The following is a 22,474-nucleotide window of genomic DNA, read 5'->3' on the forward strand; positions in this document are numbered from 1 at the left end:
ATGATAAATGCTTGGGCTTCACTGGTAGATAAATAAATAAATAAATGCATAATTACACCCTAAAAGAAGAGATATGAAAGAACAGGGTGGTAACAGGGAAAGATACGTTTGAGGAGAATAAGACAGGGAATCAGCGAAGGTTTGCTTCAGAAAGTCACAAAGCTTAATGAATAAGTTAGCCAAAGGGTAGAGAGACTGTTTCAGACAAAGGGAAAATGCACAGGGACTAGCGGTATGAAAAAGCTTAGATAATTAAAGGTGTGAAGGAAGTGCAGCTAGAATATTGATGAGCAAAGGGAAGAGACTACAAAAGTCAGCTGATCCTGATAGGTCTAGTTAGATTTGGGATCTTTTTCCCTAACAACTTTGTTCAACTTAGATAGAGTGTCATCTACTTTATACTCATGATAATTCCTCTAAGAGAGATATAAAATTCAAAGTGGATTTCAAGTCTATAATTAGTGTTCTCTATCGAAAAACACATTTCCTCTGAGCTTCAGCTGTTACTGATAATATCAATACCAATGTTTAGAAACACTGACATTTCCTCTTAAGCCCTTTTATTAGTATTGCATTTTATACATCATTTTTATATAGTATTTCATCTAATCCTCACAGCTGGTCCAATTTTTCTAGCAAATGCTAGGTTTTTGAAATCTTTGATTCCTAAATTGAAAAAAAAAAGAAGTATGAGATTCTTATTCTAAATTATAAAATTCAATTCAACAAGCATTTATTTACCTGATACAAAAAAGACAGTTTTCGGGGCTTCCCTGGTGGCGCAGTGGTTAAGAATCCACCTGCCAATGCAGGGGACACGGGTTCAATCCCTGGTCCGGGAAGATCCCACATACCGCGGAGCAACTAAGCCTGTGTGCCACAACTACTGAGCCTGCGCTCTAGAGCCCACAAGCCAAAACTACTGAAGCCTGCCGCCTAGAGCCTATGCTCCACAACAAGAGAAGCCCCCACGACGAGAAGCCCACGCACCACAACGAAGAGGAGCCCCCCTCGCCACAACTAGAGAAAGCCCGCGCACAGTAACGAAGACCCAACACAGTCAAAAATAAATAAAATAAAAAATAAATTTATTTTAAAAAAGACAGCTTTCAGAGGTAAAATATGGAGGTTGAACTTTTAAAGTAACTTACTCTTTTTTTGAAAGCTTTGCTTCCATGCTGTTAACCTTATAAAGTAATTTTTAACCGGTTCTACCAAAGTATCAGTCAAGCAGAACTTAAATTTTTGTATTATTCTAAATACCACAGTGTGGACCTTGATAATTTAAGTCCACTGGACCTTGATAATTTAAGTCCATATCTTGTTTTCCAGTTTCATGTGTATATGCTGTATTTTATCCTTTTTGCTATTACAGTTAATCCTTCAAGAAAATGAAGGTAAATATAAATACGATCATGAATTCACAGCTCTTCAAAAGAATGTGTGTGAAACCACACTACACAACTATTACTGTCTAGCTGACACACTTTCTCCTCTACTCAGTAACTCTGCCTTTCCACCCACACATTAGATTTTCTCCCCTGAAAATCTGCTGGTGTATATCATCTACAAGCAGGAAAGTACCTTTATGTAAAAGTTCTTCCCTTTCGTCCCAATTCTGCTAGAAAGAATAAAATGATTCCATTTATATGTAGTGCTTAATTAAACAGAGTAAATGTTCTAAATGACTAAAGTCATAACAGATACATTCATTATGGACCCACAATTAGATATAAACTCAAAGGCAGGTACTTTCTATTTGTCCTCCAACACCTAGCGAAAGGTCTGAAACAGCAGTTATGCAAATATTAGCTCCCTTTCCCCTTTGGTAGGAAAGGCTGTACTAGGTACTTTCATTTACACTACCTCATTTCATCTTCCCAGAACCCTGCTACAGAATATTATTATCCTTACTTAGCAGACTCTGAAGGGGAAAGGACTCCAATTGTAGAAGTTCTTCCTTCTATATTTTACTAACTCTCTATTTTTTCAAAACCTACACCACTCTACAATATAACATTTTATTAAGCAATTGGCTGTTTAATAAACTTGAAAATATCTGCAGACTTCATTTGCTTCATACTCAGCTTTTTGAAAGGCAAATAGCTCTAGATACTTAAAAGGGCCAAATAAAAAGTGTGGTATAGATGTAAAGCAGAAAGCAAGGTGAAAAAAGAACTATTGTTTAATTCTCCAAGATACATTGAAGCATCTTCACTTTACTTGAAGTGAATACCAAGACCACCCAAGTTTAAACACAAATACAAAAACATTTCCAAAACCTAAAATAGCAAAAATTCATGTTTGAAAATCCACTTTAACACGTTATGCTGTAATTCAATTCACAGATGGCTTGGCTAATCTTTCTTCCAGCTGCCATGTTACCAAAATAATCTTTCTTCACTAATTCTATTCATGTTTTACTACAGCTATTATATTCCTGCTTGGTATACTTAAAACCCATCAAACAATTTTTACAGGTCATTCTGCAAATTTCTATGTAAATATTCTAACAAAATAAAATTGAAAAGCCCACTAATCTAAAGATAGCCACCACTAGAGCTTAATAATATACACTAATGGTAACAACAGTTGAGTGCTGGAATGTATCAACAGTACAATTGAGAGTATATAAAAAATACACACAAACACAGACATACACCTATGCAAGGTAGAGGGACTGCAAGGAAATTCATTAACATAGAGTAAAGGGACTACCTTTTTTTTCCTTTTCTCTCTCTCTCTCTGTTTTCTTCTTTTTTCAGTATTTCCAAGTTCTCTATAGGGCTTATGTATAACAAAATTAAAAAGAAAAAAAACTAAAAAAAGTGAACATTTAGCAAATATCAATAGAAAAAATCAGATGGCTTTTCATTGCTTATTGTATATAAGACTGATTATACTTCATAAATGATCTAAGTTTATTTTTATTCATGCATAATTCAATTTTAAAATGTATTTCATTAATATGTAAATATAGGTTAAAATAATTCTCTGGCTCCTCTCACTCAAGGTCTCTAAAGTATATTAGTACAGGAGAGAGGCAGGTTGGAGGAGTGTAGCTGCCATCTAGAAGGCAGCCCTTGTGAAAAAGATAACAAAGAGAAGTAAAATGCCTTTTGATAAACTTCCCAATTACCCTAAGAAATTAAGACAAGTCCTAATGCTTTTCTTAGTTCTATTGGAACTCATTGCTCATGATTCTTCATTTATGATAAACATACTTTAGCTTTCAAAGACAGCTAACAACATAAAATTTACCTTCAAAATTGGAGGGAAAAATTATGAGTGTCCAAAGATACTCAGCCTGTACTAACAAAAAAGATCATCAAGTTTACAATAAAAATTTTAAAGTATAGAATATTTCCTTGGGAGGAGATGAAAACAAGAAATTGGTAAATAGAGCAAGCACCTTTATTCTACTACTGTCTACTTTCACTAATGGCAGACTTAACCTCATTTTATTACTGTATATAAAAATAAATCTATTTTCTTTAAAAATTGGAAGACTGCTATACTCTATGGTGTATTGGTTAATAAGGGTTCATAGCATTTTAAAGGGAGTGATCTCCACTATTAGCCTCAGGAGCAATCAGACTACTTGCTACAGTAAATATCTGAAAGAATAGAAGGCTTCTTCATATAAATGGGTCTCTGGGACTGGAAATGTTTAGTTAGGATACTAACTCATAATTCATTTCTCCTATATAAAGCTTTCTTTAAACAATGTTAAATTTTACAGTGTCTTGCAGAGTAAAGAGTAGAATCTTTCCTAAAATTTACTTCAATTTAAAACAGGATGATGATCCAAAGCACTGTATTTAACTATTCCAAATCTTCAAAGAGCATAATGCTTGTGGTACTGTAAGTATCAATGAGAACTGCCATACCTAAACTAGGGCCTAGTTTTACTTTTATTCCAAAATAGGAAGATAACAGTTAATAACAGAAAACAACAGATGCCTTTGAATTTTCTAATGAAACTAGTAACGGCTTTTCTTGTAGTCTTTTTGTTTTTTACCTCCCTGTCATCCACAGTTCTGTAAAACGCAGAAGTTCTAAACTTGGAATCAGATTATCCAGTGAAAACAAACAAGCTTTTAGTAATGGAAAAAATGACTTAATAGAAGAGCAGAAGCTAGCAGAAAAGCAGGTATATGATCCCATTCATGTAAATTGAAAATGAGACAAAAGCATTTAATGAGGTTTTTTACATGATGTCTTGACAAAAGGAACATCTTAAAGAACTTAACAGAATCATAAAATACTAATATAAACCAGTGACCTGTTAGTTCTGTGTTACGCTTTAGTCATTATATGTTCAGTTACTATATTTCAGGTAAAGTTATTTAGAACCAAGGACTGATAATTCAAAAATTAACTATACCACTTGTCAGTCAGGGCCCTACAATTCTTGTCTAATAGCACCTACAATCATAAACAGCAAGCTCTGGGACAGTAGAGAATATTAGCTGGCAAAAGCAAACCTTGGTGTTCCCTGGCTGTATAAAGGGAGCTTCTTGGCATACCCCACTGGTACACTTTAGATAACTGATCTACCAGATCTGCTCTAGCCTATCTACTGAACTATAATTAGCTCCAGGGATTCTTTAGGATACCAAGAGAGGTAGAATCTGGTGATTCAAGTAGCCCAGAGGCACTATAACACAGTGTTTATGAGAATAATGTTGAGTCAAACTACCCAGATCCAACTCCCAGTTCTGCAATGTATAAGCTTTGCTGTGACTTTGGAGTCACAACTGCATCTCATTTTCTTCATTGGTATAAAAGAAAAATAAGATTAAAAATATTTACCTCATATGATTGTTGTGAGACAATACAACTGCCTAAAACAGTGTTTATTATATAGTTAAACATTATTATTTATGTTTACTATTTATTACTCCCATGAGATCAGTCCCTCTGAAGATGGAGAGATGTGAATTCCCACACTTTTTATAAGAACCTGTTACAAACTAAAAGTTCTATGCCCTAACCATGGCCTCTGTTTAATGTCATATCATTTTCACAATAAAAAGGGGAGGAATCATTTTGTAAACTGACAACAAATCATATTTATCATTTGGGTGGGACTAAAGGAGAGAGAAGCTTATTGGGTGAGAAAAGGGCCTATGTGAGTTAGTCTAAAAGACCCAACTCAAACAGAACGGGATGGAATAACTATGACAACAATTAAAATGAACCTTCAAGGTATATTTCAAAATATAATATCCATTAATTACTTTGTCCTAAAAAATTTTTTTCTGATCTAAGAGCTACACAAAATTAAAATACTTTAAATCTTGTTTACTCCACTATGAATTCCACTCCTAAAAAAAGAGAGTTAATGCATTAGAACATATGAGAGTTAATGCATTAGAACATATGAATAAAAAAACAACCCTCCAATTTTGAGGGTTAGTCATTGTACAAAGCTGAATACTATCAGTTCAAATTATTTAAAAATTTCTCAATTTAGTATTCAGTATATGCAACTCTATTACAACAGAAAATGTAGCTAGTGGCTAAGAAAGTTAATATTACTGACTTGGAAAGCAGTAAAAAATGCATCAATTCCTAACTTCTTACAACGTCTAATAAAAATCACTTTGTAACATTAGCAAAGAATTCTAAAGATAAAAATGATAAAATACTGATCCAAAACCCAACTCTTTCTTGGTAAATAGGAAACCTACAGTATCAAATAAAATCAAAGGGAGACTGGAAGGAATATTTTCATCTCTGAGCTGAACTACTGAAATGGCTTCCAAGCTGCTATTTTCCATAACTATCAAATAAATTTCCTCCAATAGACCTTAATTCATTCACTCCAGTGTTATTTTTTTTTTTTTTTTTTTTTGCAGTACGCGGGCCTCTCACTGTCGTGGCCTCTCTGGTTGCGGAGCACAGGCTCCGGACACGCAGGCCCAGCAGCCATGGCTCAGGGGCCCAGCCGCTCCGCGGCATGTGGGATCTTCCCGGACCGGGGCACGAACCCGTGTCCCCTGCATTGGCAGGCAGACTCTCAGCCACTGCGCCACCAGGGAAGCCCCCAGTGTTATATTCTTTACCAATTTATACACCAAGTCTATACTTCTGGGCTTGCCACCATGCATCCTCCCAATCTTCCTTCACAGGCTATTCTCCATTTCCTAAAACTAAACCTCCTTCAGGCCCAAAACCCTGATTGCATTTCCATCACCTGGGTTCAGCTCCTTCCTCACTCGCCTCCTTCAGCACATTTTGAAGACTGTGAAAAATTCTACCTTACCTTCGTTTTATGAATCATCTCAAACATACAAACCACAGAATTCTTACACCCTCCCCCACCTAGAATACCTTTTAACATCTTGTAAAATACCAGTGTTCAACTGAAGAGCCATCTGAGGAAAGATCTGTTGTCTGAACTACTGCAATAGCCTCTGGAATTGGCCTCCTGGTAGAACTCCCTCTTCCCTCCTCCCCCACACCTCAATCTTTTCTATAGGCAGCAGTTGTCTCTTAAAAATGCAAATCTCATTATATTAAGGCAATTAAATATCTCCAATGCATTTCTAGAGCTCTCAGTATGAAATGGATTAGGACTTACTGGGTCCTACTAGATCTGACCTCGACCTACCTCTCTATACCTCTTGTGGTATCATTCTTCTCATCAGTGTGCTCTGGTCACACTTCCACTGGGTTCTTCCTTGGGCCTTGCTCCCTCCCTCCTTCCTATGAAGGGCTTTTATATGTTGTTTCCTTTGTCCAGAACCTATTCCTCAAGATTCTACCCCTCCACCCTCTACCAACTTTACCAAGTCATACCAATTCATCCTTCAGCTTTCAGTTCAACCATCACTTCCACAGAGATCCCATCCATACTCTCAAAACCTTTCGTTCCCTTTATTATGTATTTTTAAATGAAATATATTTGACATATACAATATTTTATGCTTTTCCTTCAAAAGACTCAACACTGATTGATCATTCGATTAATGTGAACAAAACTTTGTCTGTATTCCTTAGCTCCTAGTACCAAGCCTGGCACATACAAAGAACTCAACAAACATTGTTAAATTCATGAAATACTCATAGTTCAATCACCAACTAATCAGTATAAGAGAATCTCTGCCCTCTACAAATATAAATTCTAACAGTTTTATAATGAATCAGTTTAATAAGGAGCCTCAGCAGTCTCTTGTGAAATTTCAGCTTTAAAAGATGTAGTAATCCAGAGACTTCCCTGGTGGCACAGTGGTTAAGAATCCACCTGCCAATGCAGGGGACACGAGTTCAATCCCTTGTCCGGGAAGATCCCACATGCTGCGGAGCAACTAAGCCCATGTGCCACAACTACTGAGCCTGTGCTCTAGAGCCCACGTGCCACAACTACTGAAGCCTGCACGCCTAGAGCCCGTGTTCCACAACAAGAAAAGCCACCACAATGAGAAGCCCATGCACCACAACCAAGAGTAGCCCCTGCTCGCCACAACTAGAGAAAGCCCAGGTGCAGCAACGAAGACCCAAGGCAGCCAAATATTAAAAAAAAATTTTTAATTAAAAAAAATTTATTAAAAAAGATGTAGTAATCCAGAGTAAATGTTTCCATTGGTATTATACATGTCTAACCTAGCAAAAGAGATAACTTTTAAAAATATTTGAATTCATTTGAAATCTCACATACTTCTTATACCAGCAGTGTATAAGAATTCTTGTTTCTCCACATCCTTCTCAGCATTTAGTATTATCAGTCTTTTAAATTTTAGCCATTCTGGTGGATATGTACTAACACCTTACTGTGATCTTAACTTGCATTTCTCTGATGAACGATACTGAATAAGTTTTTGTCATTTAATAACATTTGAATATTAATGGTGAACATTTATCACCATTTGAATATTTCCTTTTGTGATGTGCCTGATTGTGGATTTTTTCTTACTCATTTGTAGTTTAATACATACATACACACACATACACACCCCTGAATGTAAGCCCTATGTCAACTGTATGTGAGACAAATATCTTCCCATTTTGAAGCTTACTTCTCTTAATGCTATCTTTTGAGGGACAGAAATTCTTCATTTTAATGCACTCCAGTTAATCAGTCTTTTCTTTTATGGTTAATGATTTTTGTGTCCTGTTTAAACATATTTTCCCTACCTGAAGTTTATAAAGATATCTTCATATGTTACCTTCTTCAATATCTATTATTATATATTTCACATTTAGATCTACAATCCATCTCAAATTGATCTTTGTGTATCGTGCAAAGTATAGGGTGTCAACTCTTTTTCCATATGGATAGGTTGGCTGAGTTCCATTTATTTTCCATCAGAGTAAATAAGTCCTCTCACCTTTCTGTTCTTTTTTTAAATTTTTATTTTATATCAGAGTAGGGTTGATTAACAATGTTTTTTAGTTTCAGGTGTACAGCAAAGAGATTCAGTTATATATATATACATGTATCTATTCTTTTTCAAATTCTTTTCCCATTTAGGTTTTTATACAGTATTGAGCAGAGTTCCCTGTGCTGTACAGTAGGGTCCTTGTCGATGACCTATTTTAAATATAGCAGTGTGTACATGTCAATCCCAAACTCCCAATCTGTCCCTCCCCTCTCACCTTTTTGTTCTTAAAGATTAACCTGGCTATATCTGGCCTTTTTCATTTATATATCAGATTGTCATTTTTCACACACACACAACACTAGGATTTTGGTTCAGCTTGTGTTGAATCTGTGATTGGTTTGGAATTAACTTCTTTATAATAGAAAATCTTCCAAACCATGAGCATGGTATTGTATATCCCTTCACTTATTTAGCTCAGAGGTTCTCTGAAACCCTTACAGGAAATCTGGCAAGGTTAATACTCTCATTCTCTCACAAGTGTATGGTGGAATTTTTCAGAAGCTAAATATGTGAAATCACAACAGACTATGTGCAGAAATAGTTACGAGAATCCATTTATCATCTATTAAGCAAGACATTAAAATCTGCAGGGGCTTCCCTGGTGGCGCAGTGGTTGAGAGTCCACCTGCCGATGCAGGGGACACGGGTTCGTGCTCCGGTCTGGGAGGATCCCACATGCCGCGGAGCGGCTGGGCCCGTGAGCCATGGCCGCTGAGCCTGCGCTCCGCACCGGGAGAGGCTGCAACGGTGAGAGGCCCGCGTACCGCAAACAAAAAAAAAATCTGCAAAATGTAAAACAATGCCCTTCTTAAATTTTTTGACTTGAAAAATGCTTATCTTTCATAAACATGTTATTTACATTGGCATATGAGTTATTATTTTTAAATAAATAAAATTTTAAAGATTTTTGAGCTTTACTTTCTAATTTGTTAAATACTGGAAGACAGCCAACATAAACAAAAAAGGTCTGGGTTCTTCACTATTTTTTTACATTAAAATAATAATAGACAAAAAATAATAATAAACAAAAATTTTAATATTATTTTATTAAGTTAATTAGATTCACAGGTAGTTGTAAGAAATAATAGAGATATTTCTTTGCAGTTTCTCTTAACGATAAAATTTTGTGAAAACTGTATACAGTAATATTATATCCATGACATTGACATTTATATATAATCCATCTATCTTATTCAGATTTCCCCAGTTTTACTTGCCCTGTTGGTGCAGTCTGTTCTCAAGTTTTAAGAGTATAAAGGGGGCCTTGAAACAGAAAGGTTTGAGAACGGCTGATTTAAGATTTAACGTTTATTTATGCTTTTTCATTTTTATAGATTGTGCATTTATACAATCGATATTTGCTTCTTTATGAACTCACTTATTAATTCTAGCTTTGTCTTCCTCATTTCCTCATAATACATTATTTAGAATGACAGAGTAGGTATGTTTGCTCAGAGGCACCCAACCCCACCAGCTACTGTTGATGACCTCAGATGATATATGAATAACCTAAGGTGGATCAATTGGTCCCTTTCCTGGGAATCTGGAATTAGAACTGAGAAGGAGATCAATCTCTCTGGATATCTAGACCAGGTACAAATTCTGAAATTGTTGGTGCCCTTTTATTTTGCCTTCAGAACTGGGAAAACAAGAAATCTAGTTTGCTGTCAAAAAGAATAAAGTGGATTCGGTGGAAACAATGATGAGAAACTTAGAAGACTTCCCGGGTTGCATACACTTCCTGGCTCTAATTCATTCCAGAAGCCCAGATTCTGTAAGACATTTCTATAATCTTACAGTGAATTACTTTATTTAGGCTAGTTCCAATGGGCTTTTCTTACTTAAAACAAAGAATCCTAACTAACATGTGCAACAGGTCCTTCTACCACTTTACTACTAGTGGCTCTCCTAATACCACGGCTAAGTATGTGGCTTTGAAAACTGGCTCCCTTTTTTTTTTTGAGAGGCTCAAAAGAAAATAGTTGAGCTGATGATTTGGGGGGGTCTTAAGATATATGAAGAACTGCAACTGTGTGTATATAATTATGTATACATTTGTTAACAAATCTAGAAAAAGGACTGGAATATAGGTTTTCCTCAGTAGAAATAATTTTATTATACAAAGCCATTCCACCGGTGAGTAATCAAAAAAAGGTTGTAACTGGTAAGATCTGCCGAAACAGTAGACAAATCTCAAACTGTAGAACTAGACACAGTTCTGCAGATGTGATCTAACAGTGTAAAGGAACGGATTTTTTAAAAAATCTATACTAAATACTAATTTAGCTTTACACTGAATTAGTACATTTTAAAATGATTATACTGTTGTCAGACCCTGGGTTTCCTTTTAAACTTTCAAGCAACATTTTTCTCATGTTTGTCAAAGATGGTCTCTACCAAAACAAAAAAAAAAGATGGTCTCTACCAACCTATAGCCATCAATATTTTAATGCAGAATTTTACATTAATATCCATTATCTTTTCATTTTACTGTTTAAAACCTACTACTTCATACTTTTTAGAGTTCTCTCTCAGCTTCTACAGTTTAATCTACTAAAATGTTGAATAAGATAGGGTCAAGAACACAAGGACCACTACATTTTAGTCCTTCCTCTGGGTTGACACTGAGTGATTAATCAGTAGACTGACATGTATACAGTGGTTCACCCAGCGGTTAATCCATCCAATCCTGCTAATATTCATGTTAGATTTTTGTCATGTTAACCGCAAAGATCTAACAAGAGCCTGTCCAAGTGCTGTACTACAAAATCAAGCTACACTACGTTTGCAACATTTCCCTCATTTGAACTTACCAACCTTGTCAAAAAAGGAAGTAAAGATAGGTCAACACAAAACTTGTTTTCAGAAAACTCAAATGGGCATCTAGTGATCAACATAACCTCTTCTAAAACTATACGCTTAATAATGGATATTAGAATTCTGCTGGTTACAGTAGAAGACCATTTTTTTTTTTTTTTTCCTGCAGTACATGGGCCTCTCACTGTTGTGGCCTCTCCCGTTGCGGAGCACGGGCTCCAGACGTGCAGGCTCAGTGGCCATGGCTCACGGCCCAGCCGCTCCGCAGCATGTGGGATCCTCCCGGACCGGGGCACGAACCTGCGTCCCCTGCATCGGCAGGCAGACTCTCAGCCACTGCGCCACCAGGGAAGCCCCAGAAGACCATTTTTAACAAATGTACATGTAAATTAAGGGCTATGCCATCAGTTATTTCCTTCTTCCTAGTCTTGCTCCATTTCACAACTCTTAAAAGCCCTCTTTTCACTGTCTTCAAAAATATTTTCACAAAATTCACATAACTCTAAGCTTCACCATTCCTGATTCTATTCTTAGAGATTTGAGGCCATTTTTTCAATTCATTCTTAAAACAGATATTCATCATTAAATTCATCATTTTCATATTCATATAAAACAAGTCAAAAGAGCTCACTGTATAAAAATTGCTCTTCTATCTTTTAAAATCCCTTTATTCCTCAAAACTATCTGCTTTTTTGGAAATTATGCTTATCTTTTCTTGGTAGTCTACTTGCCAAAAGCTTCAAAATACATCCAACTAAACCCCTAATTCATTTTCTTACTTGTAAAACTCTCCCAAGGTGTACATCATAATGACAATCAATCTTTCATTATTAAATAAAAGGTTCAGAGAAAAGATAGGCATAATATAGAAATAAATATTTAGAACACCAGCTTCCTTGAGTGGACAAAGACTAGCAAACTAACATTCATTATGTCAATGTCTCTATATTTAATCCTGAATACATTACTGGAAGTAGCCATTCAGGCATTTTTCTCCAGTTCAGATTCATCTTCATCACTTTTTTCTGCTTGTTGTAAAAGATTCAAAGATGACATAATCCAGAATATCCATAACCATTAATAGTTGGGGTAATTTCCCCAGATTTTTTTCTATGCAAACAACATTTCCCCCCAAATGGAATCACATCACACATACTGTCTTGCAACTAACTTTCTGACACTTAAGTGTAATTTTACAGGGAACAATTTACGTATCATCAGTCCATTTCACACATAAAACAAACATACACATAATCTCCCCCCACTCCCCAATAAGACTGGCTTTAAATGTCAAGGGTGGGTTAAAAAGCGGAAAAAATGCCACAGTAATTTTGAATTAAGGTTTAATATATATAGTAACCAGGCTCACCGCGCCACTCCCCACTCGCAGCCCCGTGCCTTGCTCCTCTCCGACATAGCAAAAATATTCAGCCCTACAGAGACTGAACGGTGCATCGAGTCTCTAATTGCTGTTTTCCAAAAGCATGCTGGAAGGGACAGTAACAACAGCAAACTCTCCAAGGCCAAGTTCCTTATCTTCATGAATACAGAGCTGGGTGCCTTCACAAAGAACCAGAAGTACCCTGGTGTCCTCGACCGCATGATGAAGAAACTGGACCTCAACTCTGATGGGCAGCTAGATTTCCAAGAATTTCTTAATCTTTTTGGCGGCCTGGCCATAGCTTGCCATGACTCATTTATTAAGTCTACCTCTTCCCAGAAGTAAATCAGAGGAGTCTTTGGGCCTGGCCTCCAGCCCCACTCCCTTTCCTTCAGCCTCCCAATTATCATCTACCCCTCACAGACCACACATACCCTGAGCCCGGCGCACCCACCACCCCATGCAGGCCACTCCGGCTGGCAGTAATAAAAGCATATTGTTTTTTAAAGCACATACTGGAGAGTCAGTAAATTTGTGCAAGGGAGGGAGATGACTGGGAGGAATATAAATTAGATTGATGTTAACAGTTACCAGAAGTTGTAAAGTAAATAGTAAAAGTGCATCTTGGGTGCATACATAATCATGATTAATGATACCAACATAATCATCTCTAAGTTTCTCAGACTGATGGAGAGACGTCACTTAGTGTTCACTCATTAAATGTCTATACACCCCTACTACGGTACTGTCATAGGCTCTGAGGATACAGTCAGCAAGACAGACAAGGTCCTGCCTTCACTGAGGTTACCTTCTAGTGGGGGGAAAAACAACAAATGAATAAACAAATAAAGAACTATGAGAGTACAAAAAAATATATAATAACCATTTCCTATTTCACTTAAGCTAAAACAAACCCAATGATGCTTGCTCAAGGTCAAAATAACCCACACAACCTTTTTATAGAACTGCTACTTTTCTCATTACCTGTGCAACTTTAAAAAAACATTAAAATATGCAAAAAAGTCACAAATACTCAAAGCAACTCTAGTAATATTTTGAGCAAAAAAGAAAAAATATATCAATGTATAAGTTTTTTAGTTAAAGCTAATATTTTACCTTTATTTTCCCTGAAAACACAGCTTACTAAATTTAGAAACCGAAAAAAGTTAGAGGATTTTTTTTTTTTGGTTGCACTGTGCGGCTTGCAGGAGCTTAGTTCCCCGACCACAGATCAAACCCGTGCCCACCACAATGGAAGCCCAGAGTCCTAACCACTGGACCACCAAGGAATTGCCAGAGACTGTTGAATGAATTCTTTTTTTTTTTTTACCCGGGCCTCTCACTGTTGTGGCCTCTCCCGTTGCGGAGCACAGGCTCCGGACACGCAGGCTCAGCGGCCATGGCTCATGGGCCTAGCTGCTCTGCGGCATGTGGGATCTTCCCGGACCGGGGCACGAACCCGTGTCCCCTGCATCGGCATGCAGACTCTCAACCACTGCACCACCAGGGAAGCCCTGAATGAATTCTTTAACTGTACAATTCTTAGCAAAATCCAACATGCTCTGAGAAATGTACTCTCACCTCTCATTTTAACCTATGACCTTATTTTCACAGAGCATTATTTCAGGCAATGAAAGACTTTTAGACTGTTACAGCTACCACTCCTTTATTGCTCTCCAACAGTTCTGTGCTCTACCTCTCCACATCCCCATATCCCTAAAAAGACACACTCTGCCCTCCTCCACAATATCATAAAAATAAATCTGATCTTACTTAAAAGTTCTTAATTAATTCTTCTGAAGTGAAAGGCAAAGGAAATCAAACACAAAACTTTGCATGTATTTTTGGACAGTTCACCAAAGCCCTAAAAACTCTAATCATGAATCCTTATCCTGTGGTTTTCCTGTAGCCTCGTAAATTCTTTTCTATTTGGTATTCAAATAGATCTAAGAAAACAGGCTAACTCCAAGACGAAACACTCTCCAAACAAGATTTTTATATATTATTTATAAGTAGGCCACCTCTCCTCAATATCCTATATGTCCTTTAGCATACTTCACAGTTGATTGTAATTTCTTGCTTACTGCCTGTCTCCCCCAATAGCATTCAAATATACTCTGCTCCTGACCTATACAGTAAGCACAAAGTATTTACTGAATGAACACATCCTGTGAAAAGCACTCCATTCACCTAGTCATCCAAACTGGAAACCAAGCACACCCACATCTTTGCCTCTATTCCCTCACTTCAAACCCCTTCCAATTCCTACCAATTCTATTTCTTAAATATGTCCTGAGTTCATCTACTATTTACCAACTTCACCTCCACTAAGCTAGTTCATCTCTCTTAGACTCCTCAAGTTCCTGAACTAGCCTCCCTGCCTCCAGTCTTGTCTTCTTTTCAGTTGCATTCTCCACGCTGCAGCCAAAGTGATTTTTCTTAAAGAGAAAATTTGTCTCATTTAACCTGATTAAAATCCTTCAACACTTCTATACACCTCCAGCTCTTTGCACATACTGTTCCCTCTCTCTGAAACAGTTTCCAATACCTTTCCCTCCCTTACAACTTTGGCTAACTTTTATTCATCACGCAGCAGCTTAAATAATAACTTTCTCCAGGAAGCCTTCCCCTTCCCCAAATCAAGGTGAGATGTGCCTTCATCAACTTCCACACCACTTTGTACTATAACCATTACATATCATTACACATAACTGACATAAATGTATAATTTCCTTATGTTTATCTATATACCCTAATACACTGCAAGCTGTGTTAGGGCAGGGACAATGACTGGCTGTCTTCTTTGTCATCATAACTACAGAGATGAATACCAAGCCTCTGCCAGTGCCTCAATTTTTTGTGGTGAACACTGATAAATACCTAATTTCATTCTTTAAAAATACAACAGCCTATTGTAAATTAATTCACACATTACATAATAACCCATTCCAAGTATATAATTAAAAGGTTTTGGTATATCCAGAGTTGTGCAACCATCACCACAATTAATTTTGTAACATTTTTATCAACCTAAAAAGAAATGCTATACCAATTAGCAGTCACTCCCCATTTCCCCTCAATACCTCCAGCCCTTGGCAACCATTAATCTATCTTCTGTCTCTATAGACTTAACTATTCTGAACATTTCATATAAATGGAATCCTACAATATGTGGTCTTTTGTGACTGGTGTCTTTCACGTAGCATAATGTATTTAAGATTCATCTATGTTGCACCAAGTATCAGTACTTAAGTTTCTTTTTATTGCCAAATAACATTCCACTGATTTCCGTAACAAAACATAGCACATTTTATTTATTCATCAGCATATTTTGTGTTGTTCCCACTTTCTGGCTATTTTGATAATGATGCTATAAACATTAACATACACGTTTTTGTGTGGGCATGTGTTTTCAGTTCTCTTGAGTATACACCTAGGAGTAGGACTGCTAGGTTATACAGCAACTCTATGTTTAACCTTTTGAGGAACTGCCAGACTGTTTTGAAAGTGGTTGAAAATGGTTGCACCACTTTACATTACCACCAGCAGTGTATGAGGGATGGAATTTCTCCATACCCTAATCAACACTTGTTATTATCTGTTGTTTTTATTATAGCCATTCCATTAGGTGTGAAGTAGTACCTCATTACGGTTTTGATTTGCACTTTCCTGATGGCTAAGCAATTTTACTCTAAACTCCATGAAGGTAGCGTTGATATCTCTTTTGTTTAAAAGCATATCCCCCCCAGTACTTAATAGTGTATGACACAAAGTAGGCCTTTAATTCTGTTAAGTGAATATATAAAAAAGTAGTATGGGTTTGGGAGTATTTCTTTTTCAGGTGTGCATGATAGGAGTTATTGACTGTATATTGGAAGCAGAAGGAGTAAACACAAGAAGACCCTGAAATTGTAGTTTAGTAAGTGGAAGACTGACGACATCAAAAATAAGATGTAGATTATACAAAAAGGAGAACAGATCATATAAAAAGAGAACAGTTGAAACTCTAAGAATGAATGATATGGAAAAGAAAAAATAGAGACACAGAGAACTTTGGAACATTCTTCTTTAAGAAAGAAATAGATCAGAAAAAGAAACTGAACAGGAGCATTCAGAAGACAAACAGGAGGGAACAGAGTCATGAAAGACTCAAGACATCTCTTAAGTTCCTGTAACTTAAACATAGCTTTCTCAGGGATGTCTACCCTGACATTCTAGGTTAAGTCCTCCTAGTAAAAAATTTCATCTTACCCTAGATCTATTCTAACACCCACTGCCACCTCCTCTAGATTACACACTACATGCACACAGGGACCTTATGCCAGGCATATGATAAATAATGATTTATATATTTGTTCATGAATGAGTTAATCACTAATTGAAACAAATAATAGCAACATTTACCTGCAAATACAAATATTGTTTAATATTTCAAACAACTTACAAATTTTCTTAACACATAGAGTAAAACAGATTTTTCTATGGGTGCCTCAGAGAAGGGAGATGACATCATCACATTATGAATGTAACATGTGTGTCAGCTGGAGTACTTTCAAGGTTAGTCTTCTATATTAAATATACTAGAGACTTTACTGAAAATATCTTTTGCATAACAAGCATTAAAACAGCATGTTATCATGTTATCTTGGGCAAAACATATAAAATTGCAGGTGAAATCTCTAAGATAAACAATCTGAACAATACAATATCATGAGTAAGCAAAGATATACATAGTGTAATATCCACCAATCATGAGAAATTGAAAATATACTAAATATTCATCATCAGACAACTGGGAAAATAAATTTTAGGACGTACACACGTACTCACACATGTACACACAAACTCACACAGCGGACCCAATATTCATTAACACAGTAATATTTCTAAAAATGTGTAATTTAGAAAGTAGGTTATAAACCAGAAAATTAAATATAAACTCACTTTTAGAAAATTATATATTGGATAGAGATGGATAAAGAGAGTCTATTAAAGTTTTAAATGGGGCTAGCTAGCTCCATGCCTGAAAATCTGAATAGCATTTATTTTCTTTTTTTATATTTTTCTATCATGCTTTAATTACTTAAATAATTATTCTTCTTCAATTTCTGTTTGGGATAAAATACATATAGAACAATAAACAAACTTGAAAGTAAGCCATGTTTAAAATTAAAAAGGAGATGGTGAAGACAAAAAGCAAGAATAGAAGGCACTGAAGGCCTAATAATTACTTGAGGCATTTTCATGTATACCACATTGAGAAAATCAGAAATTTAAAGACATTTTAGTGCTTTTTTTTAAAGATGGCTAAAAGTTAAATAGCAATAGACATTTTAAAAGGGAAAAAACTTGAATATTAGGCAAAATTTTTATGCAGATCATTCCATGTACTTGGAAAGGATATAAACTGTTGAACATGTCATCTGTTCTAATCTTTTAATAAAAACTGTACAAATTAACTTATCTTTGAGAAAAACAACAGCTCTTAATGAAATACGGTGTCATGATCTGGCAACAGCAGCATCAAAATCTTTTGTGGAAAACACAAAAAAAGACCATGGTTCAATTCACAAGCTATATAAGCTGTTGACTTGTTTCACGCAAAATTCAGAACACAAACGAAGAGTGCACTAAGTTAATCATAAAGAAATTCTGAAGCATACTCTCAAGTCCAAGCAATGTAAAAAGAGTTGACTAAAATCCAAGCTGGACTCTTTATAATCATGTTCCAATTAAGAAAAAGCTTTTTAGAAAATATCATTTAATCACTGATAGTATTTATTAACCATGATTACCCAGCATCTACTATTTTCACCCGACATGTCTCCAGTGACTATCATTTTCAAAATTTACAAACTTTCCTGAAAGAAAAAAAACAATAGCACAAACTCAACTCAACACAGAGGATATTCAAAAGAACCTGCTGGAACTGAAGCTCCGACAGAAAAGTTCCAGAAATGTTCCAAGGAAAAGTACAAATATTGGATTAATATTTAGAACCATCTAAAATATAATTTTGAAGGCTAATAAAATGTATACACTTTAGTTTGTTTACTACAAAGTAAAGGTAATTGATGTGTGTGTGTGTGTGTGTGTTTTAACAGTTAATCCAGGAAAATATACTTTCCCATGTGGTTAACTTCTAAACGGTATCAAGTCACAAAATTTCTCCAAGTATTCAAGAAAATGGTACAAACTTTCTACAACCTTATGATTTTTTTCGTTAGGAAACATGTTAAATATGTAAAACATGCAATTTTCAGTTCATATGAGTTAATAATCAAATTAAAGTAACGCTTTTTAGTCACTGAAGCTCTCCCTGCAGAATATCTCACTCAGTGCACATAACGCATTTAAATAGATTACTGAAAAGGTGACAGCTGAGGAATGCCTTCATTTCTTTCCATGGTTTCTACTGAATGTCATTTCAGAAATGCCTATATAACACATGACAATGTGGAATGTCTCCACCCATGAAAGAGCATTCAAGTCAAGCAAGCACACTTAGGGCAGTAACACAGAGCTCAACTTTGTCTTTTTATGGTTAGCCAGCATAACAATGAAAAGCTAAACAACCAAAATACTAACAAGGTCAGAAAAATAGTGACATACAGGGATCCATAGTGAAAAGTGTTATTTAGGAAAAAAATATGATTAAGATCATTAGAAAATATGAATTAGCTTCTAATGACATATGCTAGGGATTCCTCTTCTAAGCCAATACTGGATGATTTGTTTAAAGAAATTCATTTTTAAAGTATGTTACATAAACTGAGCAAAATTCTACTTGTATTGGTAATCAGGAACACATTCCATTTCAAAAAAAAATCTAAGATCCTGCTAAATTTTGACTGTAATAATGGTTACCTTTACATTATAATTATCATAAAGTAAGTTATTGGTATACACTTTTTAATTAGAACATTTTAATGTTTGCTGGTTGTTATATTTACCCAAACTGTCATCATTTTATTCTCTATGAACTCTGCTCTTCACAAGATTAGTTTACATTGTGCTCATTTTTTAAAAAATCAACAAACATCTACTGTGCACCTGCTAAAATAAAATGCAGATACCAAAGGGGATTTAAAGAAAAATGAATCAAAGTCCCCACTTGAAGGAATTCACTACTCTGTCTGGAGATAAGATATACTAACAATAGCAGGTAGTGTGTAAGTGCCAAACTTAGGGTTTAAATAGTAAGTGAAAGAATTACTGTGCACCCCCGTGGTCAAGCAAGTCCACACTTTATGCTTTGAGCTGTGTCTTAATACAAATAAGCTGGGAAATGCATTCCAGAGAAAGATTACATATGCAGAGGCTTATGGAAATATAAATATGAAACCAGTGGTTCCTCAAGAAAGCTTTCACCAATCTCCTGAATCTCTTCAGGTAAATTCTTTTTCCACTTCTTACTGAGTGATCAGGGACCAGGCACTTTCATCCTGATGATATGGCCTGCCACCACCTGCACTCTCTCATATCCTACCAAATGGAGAACACAGGGTATAAAGTTTTGAAATCTGCTCACCCTTAACTACTCTACTTCAAGGAAGAGCATCAAGAACATCTGTTGTCAATACAGCAATAATCTTATAGACTAATATATGAGGCTCCACTGTCCTTTATTTGGATACTATATCCTTTTCTTCTTGTTAAAGTATTCTTTCTTTTATGAAATGATGATGGTAGAAGGTTACCAAGTTGTTTGTTTTTAACGCCCTAACATGACAACATAAAAATTAGGTTCTCCTCTTTTAGTCATCATAATTAAAACAAAGAACAAAAAACAGAAACCATTTCATTGGTCCATGAAATGTACAATTCTGGGAACCAATGATTTCATAGGCAACAAGTAAATCACATTTCAGATGGTGCTCTCACTTACTACCACTAAGAAAAAAAATTCTATTGCCTTTTCTAAGGTGACTTGAAATATAATTTGGCTAAATTCTGCAAAATGATTTAAGGAATGGAATATTCTTATGACTTGGATATTCCTACTAACAAAAGGCTTCCAATTAAAATCAAACATGATAAATATTAAAAAGTTTGTTTTACTAATTCAGAATTTAAATTTAATTCAGGTAACTTTACTAGCATTTCATGTAATGTCTCAAGTCCTAATTATAAATAATAATAATCATTGTACAGAAAGTAAATTTCAGAAGATTAAGCTAAATGGTGGTGACAAGCTGGAGCTTGCTTGCTTGCTTGCTTGCCTTCCTTCTTTCACTATCAGTGATATGAGTTTACCTATAATTTATATCTTTTCATTGAAAAAGTTAAGTCTGTGAATGTATAAAGCATTTACTGTAAATGAGTATGTAAAAATGCCTAAAGCATTAATATAAATTGTTATTAAGATAAAGAAAAATGAAGATGTTTAAAGACTAAGTAAACCCTGTCCTTAAAAAAAGAGTTCTGTTGCTGTTGTAACTTCCTTTGTAACTACCGAAAGCACCTGATCAAATATTATGCACATAATGGTCAGTCAAAAGTAATCTTGGGGGGCTTCCCTGGTGGCGCAGTGGTTGAGAGTCTGCCTGCCGATGCAGGGGACACGGGTTCGTGCCCCGGTCTGGGAGGATCCCACATGCCGCGGAGCCTGCACATCCGGAGCCTGTGCTCTGCAACGCGAGAGGCCACAACAATGAGAGGCCCGCATACCGCAAAAAAAAAAAAAAAAAAAAAATCCTGGCAGTTCCTAAAGTTTAGGACAGATTTAGAGATTAATTTAAATATGGCATTACTGCATTTCAATTACCATAGAAAGCTCTTAAAAGTTTTGACTAGCCAAACAACAGCAGATGAAGAATATAATTAGATCTATGTGTATGTGTTTCATTTGATTCTCTACTGATTAACATGGAAGAACTTCCAACTACTAATCATCAACCATAATTACTGGAAGATTTAAGAATACTTTCTTCTTCAGACTTAAAAGACATGTAGCATAGTGTTAAATTTGGGCTCTGGAATCACATAAACCTGTGTCAGAATCCAGCTCTGCCACTTATTATCTTGGTAACACTGAGCAAGAAAAAAGGGACACTGTGAGAATTAAATGAGATATTGGTTATAAAACTATCTAACATAATGTTTCACATGTAGCAAATCCTCAGCAAATGTTCACCAGCCAATTCCTTTCTTCAATATAACACTGGGATAAGGCATGGCTACTACATATCCAACCCTTATTTAGAAGAAACTCAAAAATGACTGTTGGAGGTCTTCGACCTTTCAAAGAGATATACCAAAATGCCAATACTCCATTTGCCAACCCCTGTGGAACCTCACAAACTTTCAAAAGAAAAGTGGGGTGAAAATCATCATTTTTGGCAGGCAGAAAGGCAAAGAAAATAGCAACTTTGGGAAGTGTCAAGAAGTAACATGTTACAGCAGTAACAAAATAATGTTCTATATTTTGCCTCCCTCCAAAGGTTTCTAAATAGTTATATTTTTTAAATTATCTAACTAGACAGTTTTTAAAGTACACCTCTTATGTGAACAGTATTGTAAAATGTGATAACAAACATAATGAAAAAAATTTTTCCTCTATTCCATCTAATGTTTCTACCTGGCTATACTAGAAAGTGCTCAGTCACAGCTTGCAATCACACTGTAGCTGAAGTACATGAAAGATGGTCTTGGTTATGACACTTCAAAGTCAGACCACAAAACTGTTGCCAGGAAGCACAGAGGTATCAACTGCAGAGAGGGCATTATAACAACAGCACTGTAGGCACTGGTGCCCTACCAGAATACCCCATTTATGGCTAGTGAGGGGCCAGTTTGGGGTTAGAAATTTTGTTTAGGTTTGTTCTGTTTGTTTGTTTTTTATGGTTAGGATGATTTCAATAAAAAGTTTGAAGAGCCATCAGCC

At 35.8% G+C, this 22,474-nt stretch overlaps 1 protein-coding gene and 1 pseudogene across 6 annotated transcripts in view; one reads left to right on the top strand and one right to left on the bottom strand.

Moving 5' to 3' along the window:
• The window catches only part of PPP1R12A (protein phosphatase 1 regulatory subunit 12A), a 150,909-nt gene that overhangs the window by 122,778 nt on the left and 5,657 nt on the right, over positions 1 to 22,474 (bottom strand). The gene's annotated exons all lie outside the window — the stretch shown is intronic.
• On the top strand, positions 10,256 to 13,101 carry LOC137202685 (protein S100-A11 pseudogene; annotated as a pseudogene).

Source organism: Pseudorca crassidens, chromosome 11 (assembly GCF_039906515.1).
Source record: "Pseudorca crassidens isolate mPseCra1 chromosome 11, mPseCra1.hap1, whole genome shotgun sequence".
NCBI classification, from domain to species: Eukaryota; Metazoa; Chordata; class Mammalia; order Artiodactyla; family Delphinidae; genus Pseudorca; species Pseudorca crassidens.